The sequence below is a fragment of the Drosophila mojavensis genome, unplaced genomic scaffold (assembly GCF_018153725.1).
Source record: "Drosophila mojavensis isolate 15081-1352.22 unplaced genomic scaffold, ASM1815372v1 contig_136, whole genome shotgun sequence".
Lineage (NCBI taxonomy): Eukaryota > Metazoa > Arthropoda > Insecta > Diptera > Drosophilidae > Drosophila > Drosophila mojavensis.
Genome location: NW_025318667.1, coordinates 23,826,832 through 23,843,395, shown reverse-complemented (window position 1 = coordinate 23,843,395; position 16,564 = coordinate 23,826,832). Strand labels below are relative to the sequence as shown.

The following is a 16,564-nucleotide window of genomic DNA, read 5'->3' as shown; positions in this document are numbered from 1 at the left end:
GCAGTAAATAGCAAGTCTGTCGGAAGCGAGATAGAGATATGAGTGGCACGTAATTACAGTCGATAAAGGAAGAAATATACACATACATGGATAGGATATATTACAAATTGCATAAGCGCTTAGCGAGGCAGATATCAGTGGATACATCAACAAAATGACAGTAATGACAGCAATAATAACAATTAACCAAACACAGAACAAGACATTGACGGACATATATGCCATGTATAGAAAGAGAGACTGAGAGAGAGAGTGAGAGAGAGAGAGAGAGAGGGAGGGAGAGCGACAGGAGCTGTTAATCACATTCATTTAACCATAAACGTTCGAGTTCTGCCCCATATGCCGCCTGCCATTGACAAGCCACTAATATTTAAGGCCAAGCCAAGCGGACTCAGCTCACAGTTACACACACACACACCCACACACACACACACAGTCACACGCACACCTGAGCTCGCATAGTCTTTCAGTCAACGACAATGACAGCTCATTTAATTTCAATTTGATCATTAAATTGACACTCACCCACAGCTGGCTGTCAATCGGCTGCCTGCTGTGTGTTGATTTTCTAATACCAAGAGGGCCACACACACACACACATACACAGAGAGCGAGAGTGAGTGAGAGAGAGAGAGAATCATGGGAACACCTGCACGCACGCATAGAGGAAAATTAACTTGTCATTAAATGCGCTTTGGCTTCGCTTCGCTTCGCTTCGGTTCGGTTAGGTTCTCTGTGACTGCGCAGTCGACAGCGCTGCACTCGTCCGTATGCATGTGTCAGGTGCTAATTAAGCTGTACACACACACACACACCTGCACACACACACCTGCAGAGCGAGTCATGTTGGCGTGTCAGGTGCAGCACACTGTATCAATTATAGCGTTTAACAACGTGCAACAACTACAACAAGTGGCACAGAGCATCCAGAGAACATCCAGAGAACATTTAGAGAACATTCAGCGAATATTCGCTCAACATTCGATGGACATGGCTGCCAAAGTGTTACAGCCAGCTGCAGTTGCTGCAGTTGCTGCAGTTGCTGCTGCTGCCAAATACACATTACACTACCACACACACACACACACACACTCACGCACACACACAAACACATACACATACACACGCAGTTCGAGTTGCGTTTTCACGGAGTGCGGTCGATGTCATCGTGGTCCATCGTAGACAATAGCTTGAACTGTGTTTTCCCCTGTGAAAGTGGAAAGAACTGAAGTCAACGTGTTTGCTGTGGGCGCGGCGTACCCAGCGACCTCAAAAAACTACCAGAGACTTACTGCGCGGCGGTTCGTGGAATTCCCAAGCGGTATAATTCGGTGGTGCAAGAGAGGGGGGCGATAGCGTCAGTGTTTTGGCGTCAGGGCTTCTTTCCTTTCCTTGTCTTTTGTGGGCGCGTAAATTTTGTTACTTTAGGCGTCACACTTGCGCAATAAGAAAAATCAGGTGCATTCACTCTAACAGCTGTTAGTAGTGCTGGAAATTGCATCGAGCAATCAGCTGCTCACTAACCTTGGTGAGTTGCTAAGCCTTAGCAAAGACAGCAACCTAGCTGCTGGAGTGAAGTAGCAGTTATTAAAAGTAGTGCATACTTTCGGGCTCTCGCTGTAGTCAAGTTGAGTTTAAGTTACTGCGGGTTGTAAACTCAGATTATATTAGTAGCCATTGCCCACTACAGGCTTCACGCCGTGGTAGTCGGAGCAGAAATGGAAGCCATAATGGAGGACGAGCTGCAAGCTTTTGCGCGTCGTTCCTCGTTGCAGCGATCGCCGCAGCAACAACAGAGGGTGTTGGCGCAGCCGTCGACTTCTAACCAGGCTCCAGTGGCTGAGTGCCAGGCACCCAAGTCACTAAAAGAAGCGTTAGCTCAAATAGGAGCTACACTAGAGGGTCTGTCTGCCTTATTTGGGGGTCAGCGGCATATAAATGCCTTAATGAGAGAGGAGCTGGCTAGGCTGGTCAGCCTTCACAAGACGGCCGAAGCGTTCTGCAACCGTTCGGTTAAAAACTGTGAGGTGCAGACCACGCCACTCAAAAAAGTAGGCGAAAACGTCAAGGCAGCGAGCATTAGTGCTACAGTAGGTAGCAATACTCCCAAGCGGTCGAGGGAAGTTGCCTCCGAACAGAGGAAAACTCCCTCAAAAAAGCCGAGGCCCAATAGAAGTGCAGCGAACCCAAAAGAACCAATGGCTCTACGGGCTACAGCTGAATCTGAAACTTCAAACCAGGCCGCCCGACAGACAAACCAGAGCAGCTGGACAGTCGTCAAAGGGCGAAAGCCTATGCAAAAACGTCCCAGGACTGACGCGATTGCGATTTCAGGCGTAGGGGGCTGCAGCTACGCGGACATGCTTCGTGTAGTTAAAAACGACCCAAATTTGAAGCATCTGAGCAGCGACGTTCAAGGCATTAGGAAGACAGCTAAGGGGGACCTTTTACTGCAACTGAGTAGGAAGCCGGAGCATAGCGCTGAGGCTCTGCACGAAGCTGTAGGCAAGGCCTTGGGAGACCGAGCGGTAGTTAAAACACTTACCGAATCGGCGCAAGTTGAGATTCGCGATCTAGATGAGTTAGCGACCAAAGAGGAGATCTTGGAGGCAATTAGGGTGGAGTTGAAGGATAGCTCACTCCCCATTGAGGCTATCAAATCGCTTCGGCCAGCTTTTGGTGGACAGCAAAGAGCTACGGTTGCTCTTCCGATTGGGAAAGCTAAAACTCTGCTCGAGCTGTCCAAAATTAGAATAGGATGGGTAGTTTGCCGTATCCGAGCCGTGGAGCAGCCTAAACGCTGTTTCAAGTGCCTCGATTACGGTCATATGGCAGCAAACTGCGGCAGCGACTGTGACTTAAAGGGCGCCTGTTTCAGGTGTGGAGAAATGGGTCACAGTGCCAAAGCATGCACCAAGCCACCAAAATGTAGCCTCTGCATCCGGAAAGGTGAAAAGCAGACGGACCATTCAGCAGGCAGCTTCAAGTGCCCATCTTACCGTGAAGCTGCTCGTAAAATGAAATGTTAAGGTTTTTGCAGCTTAACTTAAATCATTGTGTTGCTGCCCAAGATCTTCTAGAGCAGACCATTAGGGAAAAATGTATAGATGTAGCTTTTCTCAGTGAGCCTCACCACTGTAGAACCAGCTGCCCTAGGACATGGTCAACAGACGTTAATGGCAAAGCTGCGTTGTGGGTATGCGGCAACTCAACGAACTTACTTTCGAATGTTAAGTCATTCAATGGGTTCGTACGTGGCCGATATGGTAGCTTGTGGCTTTACAGTTGCTATCTGGCCCCCAGCATGCAGCTCAGTGAATCGACGGTGCTCGACGAGCTTGCCGAGGATGCTAGGGGTCGGAAGGCCATTATAGCTGGAGATTTTAACTCCTGGGCGCTAGAATGGGGTAGCCCAACAACAAATGCCAGAGGTCGTATCCTACTGGAGATCTTCGCGACACTAGATGTTGCACTGCTCAACACTGGCCATGAGTACACCTTCAGTCGGGCGGGATACGGGTCTGTTATCGACATTACTTTTGTCACTTCATCCCTCTTTCGGGGAGCAACATGGAGCCATTGCGATAGCTATACAGGCAGCGATCATACGGCACTTCTGTTCACAATAGGTGAGCCACCTGCCAGGGCGTCAACATTGTGGAGGGAGTCGTATCGGCTAGATACTTTTGATCCCGCGGTCTTTTCAGAGGCCATTCAGTCTCTAGGTACAATTGGCAATGCTGAGGCCAGAGCATGCCAAATGGTAGCCCAATTACAGTGTGCCTGCAATAGCAGCATGTTACGTCGCAAGCAGTTCACGCGACAACATGATCCTACGTATTGGTGGAACACGCAAATAGGTGACATTCGTCGCAAATGCATCCAGGCGAGAAGAAGCTACCAACGGGCTCGCGGTAGGTCAACGTTTTTTGAGAAACAGTTAGCTTACCAGGCAGCTAGAAAACAGCTGAAGAAGGCCATTCGGGCAAGCAAAAGAGAATGTTTTTTTACAGTTGTGCGACTCAGCCGAATATGACCCTTGGGGCAGGGCATATAAGATAGTAGTTAAAAGACTATACGCAGGTAGACAGGTGCAGCCTTCCGGATCGTCTGGAGCTTAAATCGATTGTGGAAACACTCTTTCCAGAAAGGTTAAGCTCCATTCACGCCCCTGAGTCCGAGTCTGCTGATCAGGGCTCAACGAGCACTGAAATTGTTTTAGTTACAGAGGAAGAAATATCAGTAGTTCTCCGAGGTCTTAGAACCAACACAGCTCCAGGGCCGGACGGGATCCCAAATCGTGCGCTAAAGCTAGCCCTCGCCTTGCACCCAAGTACGTTCGCCGAATTATTTAACGAATGCCTCATCCAAGAGACGTTCCCGGCAAAATGGAAAGCCCAGAATCTGGTATTGCTACCCAAGGCTGGCAAACCACCGAATGAGCCATCTTCGTACAGACCGATCTGTCTCTTAGACACCATGGGAAAGGTGTTTGAGAAACTGATCTGCTCTAGGCTGGAGACTGCGATTGCAAGCGCCGGAGGCCTGTCACCAAACCAATTTGGTTTCCGGAAGGCCCGGTCAACAACGGACGCGCTTAACAAAGTTGTCGGTCTGGCCACTTCCGCTATTCAAGGCACCAGATGGAGGCACGGGACGAAGGAATACTGCATCATCGCAACCCTGGATGTAAGGAATGCCTTCAACACAGCTAGTTGGGATATGATACTGAATGCGCTGTCACAATATAATATCCCTAAATATCTAAGAGAGATAATAAAGAGCTACTTCAGAGGAAGAACACTGGTATACAACACGAGTGAGGGTCCCCAAACTCATACAGTGTCAGCTGGAGTACCCCAAGGCTCAGTGCTGGGGCCTCTCCTATGGAACATCATGTACGACGGCGTACTGCGCTTGGAACTACCAGCAGGCGCGCACACCATTGGCTTTGCTGATGATGTAGCTGTCGTAGCCATAGGAAAGGAGCTCAAAGATACAGAGGATATGTGCAGCGAAAGTATCAATCGCATACGAAGCTGGTTGACAGGAGCTGGGTTCGAGCTAGCGGCACACAAGACCGAAGTGGTACTAGTCAGCAGTCGCAAAAGAGTGGAAACTGCCAATGTAAAGATCGGCAGCGTCACCATTGCGTCAAAGAGGGCGATAAGATATCTTGGTGTCATGATAGACACAAGATTAACTTTCCGCGAGCACTTAGAATATGTGCATAAAAAGGCAGCTGATTCTTGTAGAGCTCTCTCGAGAATCATGCTTAACACGCGGGGACCTAAACAGCAACGACGTCTCCTCCTAATGAGCGTCATTAGGTCTGTCATCCTCTATGCTGCGCCAATATGGGCAAGAGCGATGGCAACGCCGAGCTACAGCCGAGGCATTTGCGCGATCTACAGGCTGAGCGCAATCAGAGTCAGCTGCGCTTTCAGGACTATCTCCGATGACGCGGCGCTCGTCATAGCCGGTATGGTGCCACTGGAGTATTTGGTCGCCGAAGCCGTGGAGCGGAATTCGCACGGGCCTACGCGACTCAACGCTGTCAGGGCGAACAGCATCGCACGATGGCAAAGAAGGTGGAATAGCTCAGCTAAAGGGCGGTGGACGCACAAGCTCATCCCGGAGCTTGAACCATGGGTTAACCGCAAACATGGCGAGGTTAACTTCTACCTTACGCAGATCCTCTCGGGTCATGGATGCTTTCGGAGCTATTTGAAGCGCTTTGGCCACGAGGAATCTGACGAGTGCCCCTGGTGCGAGCGAGGGCATGTGGAAGACGCCAACCACATTCTTTTCGAATGTGGACGGTTCCTGGAGGAGAGGCGTCGTCTGGAAGAGGCAGTGGGCCGCTCCATCAGAGCGGACAACTTAGTCAACGCCATGCTGGAATCGGAGGAAGCTTGGGAACTAACAAGCACCTTCGCGGCCACAGTGATGATGGAGCTCCGCAGAGTCGAGCGACTGAGAAGACGAGCTGTCCCAGGCTAAGGTAGCGCATAGTGCTTGCGAAGCAATGCTTTACGGCCGTCCCGCAAGCACCGCGCGCTATCCTAGCCACCACACAACTTGCAATTTTTATTTTGTCAATAAATGAATATAAAAAAAAAAAAAACACACACACACGCATGAACACATTGACAAGTGTGTCAAAAAGCCACGGGCGTGACACAATCGAGCAAATATGCACTCAACTCCTTCGCGCATTCATGCATGCACAATGCAAATGCAGCGGCTTATCGATTTTCATAATGAAATTCAATTATTCAAATATTATGCGAGATGCCTTAATAACAGCAATTTTATGAGCAAACTATTTGCTTTTTATACCCTGAACCCATTGAAAATGGGAAATCAGGGTATAATGGTTTTGTGAAAAAGTATGTAACGGGCAGAAGGAGGCGTGGCAGACCCCATAAAGTATATAAATTCTTGATCAGCGCGACGAGCTGAGTTGATATAGCCCTGTCCGTCTGTCCGTCCGTATGAGTGCGTCGATCTCAGAAGTTATTAGAGCTAGAGAGCTGAAATTTGGCATGCATACTTGTGTGTACCATACGCAGTACGAGTTTGCTTTATTTTTTCGATAATTCATCCGATAACTTTTTATCGAGAATAATCGAAAAATCGGCATTGTTTTTTCAGCTTAATTTGAACATTTTTAGACCTGGAGTCTTCAAATTTGCGTTGTATATAAAGTTAATGGACACGAAGATTTTGTAATTTACAGATTTTGGATACCACGCCCCCTTTCCCACCAATTTGTAAAAAAAACGCATTTCAAGTACTAGAGTTTTGTGCTTTGGAATGTACACACATATTCATCATATGATTACACTCTGAAAGTTTAATTAAGATCTTATGTCTACAAAAGAAATTATTCAACAAATAAATTCTCATAATATTGCCCACAAAACAGCGCAGCCCAAGCGCAGTCGCTGCTTACTGCGCAGTTAGCAGAGCGCAGGCTTATGCGTGCGTGTGGATGCATGTGTATGTATGTGTGCATAAAAATGTAAAATGATTAGAATATCAGCTTAGAGGGTTCAGGGTATCTACTAGTCGAGCAGTCTCGACTAGAGTTTTCTTACTTGCTTTGTTTTTTTTTTTTTTTTTTTTTTTTTTGTAAGAGAAATTACAAAATGTATTTACAGCTTAGCGCACCGCTACCTAAATGGTAACTTAAGCTAAACAGATATCTACAAAAATTTATTTACTTAAAAGCTATATTATTATTAATATTATTTGCATATATTCTTGTCAAATCTGGAGGTGTTAGGTCAAGACCCGATCCAGTAGGTCTTGAGGGTGATGACGTTTCAGTCTTCTCCTACGGCGGTCGACTGCAGAGCCTAGTCGTCTGGCCAAGCTATTTGGGTGTGCATTTCGCCTTCCAGTGTATTTGTTGGCTATCTCCTGTATTTTGTCTCCGATTTTTGTTACTTTGAGGTCGCGTTCGATGTTTCTTGTTCTAATGTACCACGGAACCCCAGTGATCTTCCTCAAAGTTTTTGCTTGTAATACTCGCAGTTTATTCAAATGACATTTGGCTGCGATGCCATATATTTGAATGGCGTAAAACAAGCTAGGGGCTAATATTGTTTTATAAATTTGGATTTTGTTGTCCAGCGACAGCTTATTTCGTGGAGTTAGTAGCCATGATAGCTTACCAAGTTATCGATGGCACCAGCGAGACATGGATTTTGTAACTATCTGCCACACTATCGATCTCTTTATGTCCCTATCGATGGCACTATGGGCTATCAAACTTTTACCTCTCTGCGTCACTACCGATAGTTTTATGTCACTATCGACAGTCTAGAACTATGGAGCTGAGGCATTGTTGACCATTGAGCTGGCAACTTTCAACGCCAGCATCGATAGTTTTATTCCTTTATCGATAGTCGTAAGAAATAGAGTTGCAAAACTATCGATTGCACTATCGAGTCATTGGATTTTTATTTATCTTACTGACTCACTCTAGAAAAAGCGAGCTTAGTCTAAAAACAAATGTAGTTGACATATCAAAAACGACACTATCGATAGTCTCGAGATTTTTCTCTCAAAACATCGAAAATATTGAGAGGCGCCACCATTGAACCGCGAGCAAACGACTTAAGAGATACGAGAATTGTGAAAGGAGATGTATCGATATACAATTTGTACTTAAGTGGCTCCATAAAATGTACAGGGTTGGAATTTACAGGGCTGTCCATATTCGATTGACCCATTTGGCAGCCTTATATATTTTAACAGAGGTGCCAGATCGCTTATTACCATACGTTGTAGTAGACCAAGACGAGCTTACAGGGAATAGCACTATGGTTAATTATCAATAGATATAAATCTATCGATACTTGACCATATCGATGGGTATGAGGCTGTCGATAGATGATTTGAGTGCGATGAGAGTGAAGGATAGAAGAGAAGAAGAAGAAGAAGCTTGGAAATATTAGCTGCTCAAATAAGTGAAAATCGAAAAAAAGCCTCCTACAGAAAGTTTATAGCTTCTATTCATTACATAGACTTCACAACGAAAACTTAACTTTCTTTTCCTAATTTATGACATATGAAAAATGGGTCGAAATGTACATGCATTCATTTAGAAGCGGTAATTTTTCTTGAATCAACAATAATGCTATCCAAGCGTTTATATCTCAATATCAACTATTATACCACAACTATTTACAGACTTCCAAAAAGTTGTAAACAATAATATGGAGCATTTTTCATGTCTACGCTTGCCCACTTGTTTGCATATATTAGAGCTATTAAAAAATATCCATGATATCAATTGATATTCATTTAAACGATGGATCGATTGTTGGTCTTTGAGCAGTATATCGGTTAACGATCACACTGAAACAATATTCGCAACTGAACCGCACTGTGCTGCTACCTCCATTCTATTTATTTTATTTATCATTTGCTTTCACTCCAAGTATATCTGCTTTTAAGGGTCCCTTCCTCTCTCTCTCTCTCTCTCTGCGGTCTCCCCTCCCTCCCTTGCCCACTCTGTGTAATGCATGTGCGCGTGAAATGTTTTACTCGAGTCATAACTAAATCAGAATTCTCTGTCAAACACTCTCAGCGCAGCGAGCGTGAGGCGAGCAGGGCAGCGCGAAGGAGAGGAACAAAATATATAGCATACTTTTCAGGGCTCACACTAACGATATGAAGAAATCCGAAATACAAGCACAATTATTTAGCTGGCCCAAGTCCATGGGCATTTGTATTCGTATGTCCACACGCACAAGGAGCGAAAGAGATCGAGGGAGAGCGAGAGAAAGAGAGAGAGGGACACTCACACACACACACACACACACACACGTAAACACAAATGAAAATTGATTTAGTTAAGAGGATTTGCGTCAACAACAGCACAATAAGTGGGCAAGTAACACGGGCACTGGGCGACTGTGTAACGGGGCCAGCTTTGAGTGGGGCGAGTGGGGGGGTGGGGGGGACAAGGTTAGGGTGCTGTGTGGATAGCACTTAACTCATAAAAATGAGTGACTCTGCGCCTGTGTCTCTATCTCTCTCTCTCTCTCTTTCTCTGTGTTTGAGGGGGGGACTGAAGATTTGGTGGCAGCATCAGACGACGGCCAGGGCCATCGCCTGGCTGAGCAGGGCTCCGGAATGCAACAAGAGACAACCGCTGGCAAATGAGGCCAACAAAGAGAATTATTGTCGAGCGCATTGCTTATGACACAGACGAACAGATAGCCAAACGGACGAGCAGACAGTTAACTCGGGCGACTGGCCCGGGGACTTGCTTTCAGCTTGGCTTGCCTGTGTGCGAGTGTGTGGGTGTGCGAGTGTGTGTGTGTGCGAGTGTGTGGGTGTGTGTGTGTGTGTGTGTAGCGGCGGCTTAGCTCATTTCAACTCGCGGCAGCAAGAAGAAGAAGATGAAAAGGACACACACAAATACCCTCACTCTCTCTCTCTCCCTCTCTCTCTCTCTCTCTATGTGTTTGGGGCAATGCTTTCGTCTTTTAAGTGGTTGTATATGCCAGTTGAAAGCTTTTGTCAACATTCAAGTGCCCATCGACAGTGTAAAAGCGTGCAATGTGTGGGCGTGCCATCTGACAGGGGGCGTGGCGCTGTGTAGCTGGCAAAGTCAAAGTCTGCCTCAAGTTTGCTTCATGTTCATTGCCATAATCATGTCACGCGTGTGTGTGTGTGCACCGCTCTCTCTCTCTCCTTCTCTCTCTCCGTGTGTGTGTGTGCGTGTGTGTGTGTTGGGGCTTTACACATGTTAGACTCTTCTAATTGCTTTTGTATGCGATGTTGTTGTTGTTGCTGTTGCTGTTGCTGCTGTGGCAGCTTTGCTCGCTGCGGTTGCAGGGCCGACAGAGCCTAAAAAGAATCTGAGGGGGGAGGGCAAAAAACAAAAACAAAAACAAAAACCAGTTAAGCACACAAAGCCCCAAAAACGCTTATCTTGATGCATAATTCAGCAGCATTATTGCTCGATTTGCTATTTGCAATTATGGCAAATGACTTATAAATAAACATGTGTGTAATATATGGAGTATATATGTACATGTATATGTAAATACTCTTATATATTGAGGCATATAGTTGGCTTTGGCTGGCCCCGCGCAGCCCACTGTAAAGCGCCAAGAATAAAGTTTTGGACGCCAAAAATAAATAAACTGATTAATGTACGCAAAAACAGGTCGACACACACACACACACACACACACAGACACACATATATAGTCCCAGTTAGGATGTCTCTAATCCTCGCTTCGTTGCTCGGCCAGTTTGGCTGCGCTCTGCAACCGCCACAAGTGTCCGAAACGGGCCAAAAGCATTTTTTTTTTCTTTTTTTTTTTTTGCAGCCAGTTGGCGCATTAAATTTATTTATTTGCGCTCCAATGAAAGTAAAAAGGGTGCACAGAGGCAACAGCGGCACTTAGTCAGCATTTGGTGCAGAAAAATAGAAGAAGAAGAGCAAAAGCAGAAGCAGAACAAATCTATATGTATGTACATAGCAAAAATGGGAAAATATTTTGGCAAAAATAGTCGCGTAGTCGCCTGGCACTGACAGCCAAGTGTCGCACACCCCATGCCCATTTCAATTCCAATTTCAGCGACACACACACACACACACACACACACACACACACACACGCATACAAATAAATAAGCTTGTTATCTCTCTCCCTCCCGCTCTCTTTGGCTGTCACTGTTATTATATCTCTCTTGTCCTGGTGACCCTCTTCAAGCCATCGCTCGTCCGTCGCCTTTTTTATTATGCATGAGCCGAAATTATTGGATTGGATTTGTTTAATATAAGCAGGCAGCAGAGCTAAGCAGGTTCCACGGGGTCAGGAGCTAAGTGGCCAACAGCCAGCAGCCAGTGAAGGGTCGACAAAGACGTCACAGGACACAGAGCTTACTTTTTTGTTGTTGTTTTTTGTTTTTTGTTTTTTTTTTTTGGTTTTTTGTTTAGGCTAAAAATAAGAGCCATTAAAACGTGTGCCCAAGGTGTCAGTTATGCGAACCGGAAGTCGGAGCGGAGCAGCTCGGCCAGCCCATGCTCTGCCGTGGCATTATTTAATGCCAGCTCAAGTCAATTGCTCGTCAAGGACTCTTCACGAAAATGCTCGGAATTTGCTCTGAAGCTGACAACAGTTTGTTCTCATTTCATAATTAGGGCTGCTCTGTGGTTGCTAGGCCAACAATTAGCAGAGATGTCAGTCGAGTACGATTAGTCAAAGTAGAGAGAGCAGGTCCTTCTATAGCTGAAATGAGAGCTGAAGCCATAAAGTCTAAACAATCATAGATCAGCTATGCAAAGGGAACTTTTAGAGCTTTTACTGATTCAGAAAACTCGTCGTGTACAGCTAGCACTTTATGGATTTCTGGTAGAGATATTGATAGTTATGAGAAGGCAGTTAGAGTCGTCAAATCATCGATAATGACTCCACTCGATAATGACTCCATTCGATAATGACTCCATTCGAGAAAGACTCCACTCGATAATGACTCCATTCGATAATAACGACTAATTCGATAATAATAACTACACTCTACAAAGACTCCACTCAAAAATGACTCCACTCGATATTGACTCCATTCGATAATGACTCCATTCGATAATGACTCCACTCGATAATGACTCCATTCGATAATGACTCCACTCGATAATAACTCCATTCGATAGTGACTTCACTCGATAATAACGACCAATGTGATAATAATGACTCCATTCGATAATGACTCCACTCAAAAATGACTCCACTCAATAATGACTCCACTCGATAATGACTCCATTCGATAATGACTCCACTAGATAATAACTCCACTCGATAATAACGACTAATTCGATAATAATAACTGCACTCGATAAGGACTCCATTCGATAATGACTCCATTCGATAATGACTCCATTCGAGAATGACTCCACTCGATAATGACTCCATTCGATAATAACGACTAATTCGATAATAATAACTACACTCTACAAAGACTCCACTCAATAATGACTCCACTCGATAATGACTCCATTCGATAATGACTCCACTCGATAATAACGACTAATTCGATAATAATAACTTCACACTACAAAGACTCCACTCAATAATGACTCCACTCGATAATGACTCCATTCGATAATGACTCCAATCAATAATGATTCCATTCGATAATAGTTTCAACTATCGAATTTATCGATGCTTTTATCGATTGATTGCACAATGCCAAAATTTGAATATAATTTGATATCTGATGATCTATCGAGCAAGCAAGATCTCGCTGGCATTATTCAGTGTCTTCAAACTCCAGCTCCAGTTCATACACCTTAAACTTGGGCAGGCAGAGTTCTTTGATTGAAATACGCATATAGACAGGCAGCACGACAGCTATTTCGCATGAGTTCCGAATGTAATCTGTAAACAAGCAGCAGGCTTACGGATTAAGCCGATATGTCCACAGCTCGAGCGTCGAGTGAGCTGAGCTGAGCCGAGCCTCTCGGCCGAAGAAAGCTGCTTAGAGCTCGGCTCTAATACTTTACAGAGAGTTAAATTTGAGTGTTGAGCTTAAAAGATTTGGAAAATGAATCATTTCGATTCAGCTCATGGGCTGACGTAACGGCAGTTGCAGCCAAGATTAGGATGCATTGCGCCGGGTCAAGAGGTCAAGTCGTGTTTATTTATGCAGCGAGTGTGCATGCCATTGACTTCCAGCCAGCTGCTGCATTTTGGCCAAAAGCATTTGAACGGGCCATGTGGCAGGAGGCGCCGCTGCCAGAAAGTTCACATGGCAGCCACTTGAGTTGAGCGACCAGAAAATCTATATAAATCCATGGCAAGCAGCCAGCACAAGCTGAGGCGTGGCGGGAGCTGTGGCGGGGGCTGCGGCGAGAACTGTAGGCAGGCCGCACATCAATTCAAATAAATAATCCAACAGCATGAAATTGGCCACCGACAAAAGTTTTCAACACTCACACGCTTAGCGGGCGCTCAGGCTCTTCCTGTGCCGCTTGCCCCTTCCTGCAACAGTTTGTGGTTTCCTTCACACACAGCAGCAGCAGCAACACAAACAAAAGATGAAGAAGAAGAGCAGGCAAAAAAAAAAAAAAAAAAAAAAAAAAATGAAAATGAAAATGAAAATCCAGCGAGTGCACAGGCTGGCTGTGGGTGCAAAAGGTCTCAGCTAAATGGCTGCTATCAAAATTATCGCCAGTTGGCGACCGTGAACCCAGCTTCGCTTGCCTCCTCCTGCACCACACACACACAGACACACACACACACACACACACTTCCTGCCAGCGCATTATCAGCATCCCAGCCGGCGCTCGCGTGCGTGTGTAGCAGCGCGTATCTTCCTGTTCACGGGTTGGCAACCCATCCAGGGTTATTTAGCTAATTTAATGCCACTAGAACGGCCCGGCGCCCAGCTACAACTTAAATAATTAACAATGCTTTAAATTTGCGCCCAGCTCGCCCACACAACAGCTTAAAAGCTCAATGGAAAAAAAAAAAAACAAAAACAAAAACAAAACAAAAACAAAACAAAAACAAAACAAAAACAAATTATAAATAAAATAAAGCCTTAGGGTTTGCGCTGGCTTTGTTTTGGTTCTGCGGCTGGCAGCCATTTGAGGCGAGAACTATTCCAGTTAGTTGCTGGCCATTTTTATGGCCGATCATTAATTGTATTGCTCCGCAGAGGTCCAAGCGCTCGCCCCATTGATTGATTCACCAGGCATTTAGCCTCATCCATAGTTGCTAATTCGATGACAGAACTTGACAGCATGTGAAGGCAATCAGGCTTATGCAAAGCTCTCATTATATTCGAAAGAAACGAATGTATAAATACACACCCACACACACGCACACTCAAACACACACAGCCGTGAGTCAAGTAAAAGCTCTTTGGAGGTAAAATATGGCGCCTGAGCGTAGGAAATGTCATCATAAAATAAAATTTCCCTTGACGCTAATGACAACTAATTTGTGCTAAAATCTCAATACGCACGGTAACAAGCAGCTGCAGGAGTCATACACACAAAGAGAGAGGGGGAGAAAGAGAGAGAGGGGGGTGTGGGGTGTGGGGGACACCCACACAGCTGGCATTGCGCTCGACATCGCCTTTGGGGCCGTCCGAGGCTATTAAAAATGGCGCACAGAACACTAAAGTTGTTACAGCCATGGATGGTACTTTTGCCAACATACACACACACACACACACACACGCACACTTGAGCCAAGCACAGCCACACAGACACATACAAAAAACTTAATAAATAAGTCAATTAATTGCCCTGCGCGCCTGATATGATATCACAGCAACAACAGCAGCAGCAGCAGCAGCAGCAGCAGCAGGAGCAGCAGGAGCAGCAACAGCAACAGCTTTGGCTCCCTTCAGTCTGAGTGTGCTTTGTCTTTGGCTTGTTCGCCTTCAAGCCCTTTTTGCAGACGCTCTCCACTCTGACGACAGCCGGCTAGTGTATGTTACTCTATTAGGGCAGCAGGTTCAATTAACTTTTCCTTTGGCAGAGCAAAATGTATGCGAAACTTGTATAATAGACGCTGGGCTTTGACTGGAGCGAGAGGTGGCCGGGACAGAGAGACAGAGGGGCAGAGAGGCTGTGGGGCTGTGGGGGATGGCAATTTGTCCCTCTATTGCGCTAACTTGATTACACGAGTGCTGCTAACGGCCAGCGGTCAATGGCCAATGCAATTTGAATGTAGTTTTGGCCAGCGCACAAAAGTAGGCAACACATTTTTAACACGATATCAAAGCGCTGCCCATAAAAGTAGGCAATGCTTTTTTCATTTTCTTCTCTTCTGTTTGGCCTTGACTGGAATGTGTGTAGCTGTTGACATCGTATTAAGTTCCGCTCTCCGCTTTGCTGCGACAGCTGCCGAGCCGAGCTAATTATGCAGCTCGTTTCGTTGCGGAACAGCCTGGTTGATTGGGCCGGCGAGCGTCCTGGAACGGCTTGCAGCAGTTGGAAACATAAACAAATTATTTGATGGCTCTTATGCGATGGCTTGGCTTTTAGTTTGTGGTGGATTCTTGTCGACGTGGCCAACTTTTTGGCCACGGCCATTGCACGGTTGGCCACACTAAGTAAACTTTTATGACGCTCATAAAATAGGCAAAAGTCGCGCCCAGCCACAACATATACACCCCCCACCCCAAAACATATCCGTCCCGCTTGCCCAGTCCGGGCATTACACACATATTCACACATACATATATATATATATATATATATATATATATTTATATGTAATATGCCTGACGCATAAAAACCGAAAACGAAAGGCAGCTACAGCTCCCCAATGCCAAACAAAATCCCTGCCCGAATTCTTATGCAGCTGTTGTGACATTTTCATACTAAACAGCTCGCTCCTGCTCTCTCTCTCTCTCTCTCTCTCTTTGTCTCTCTGTCTCTGTTCGACGTCACGATTACAGCGAATGCGCCAAATTATGAAAATTCATAAAAAGCCAAATGTTATGGCATACTTTGAGCTCCTTGCCGAAGCAGCAGCAGCAGCAGCATCAGAGTCGTCCTCAGCATCCTGACTGTTGCCAATTTGAGCTCTTTCTCTCTGTCTCTGTGTCTGTCTCTGTCTTGGTTTATCACTTGCCAACTAAACTCGTTTACGCTGACTCGTTTATCATGTCGTTTTGCTGCGACAAACATCAACACGAACGCCTGACAGCTCTCACTGCGACAGCAGCTGCTGAGCAAGTGGCAGCAGGAGTAGCAGCCGCAACCACAGTCGCACCACCACAAGTGTTTCACTTTGGCAGCAGTTTATGGCCACACCTTGGACGGGTGTTGGATAATAGCATAGAAGTGAACCCTACACCAACTGCACTTATCCATATATCCAATCAGCTATCTGTACATTTTATATATTTATACTATATCATATAGGTTTATATAGATACGACTGCTGCTAATCCTTGTCCAAGTCAGAGCTGCAAATCTATCGATAGTGGCTCCACGCCACCGACCTTGGGCAGGTGTGAGAGTAAGCCCTATTAAATGCATTTAACCATAATATTAATCACCTATGTATGC

The 16,564-nt window shown here is 45.7% G+C and overlaps 1 protein-coding gene across 6 annotated transcripts in view; it reads left to right on the top strand.

The window, feature by feature from the left end:
* LOC6584569 (dopamine D2-like receptor) overlaps positions 1-16,564 on the top strand; it is a 107,948-nt gene that overhangs the window by 61,031 nt on the left and 30,353 nt on the right. The gene's annotated exons all lie outside the window — the stretch shown is intronic.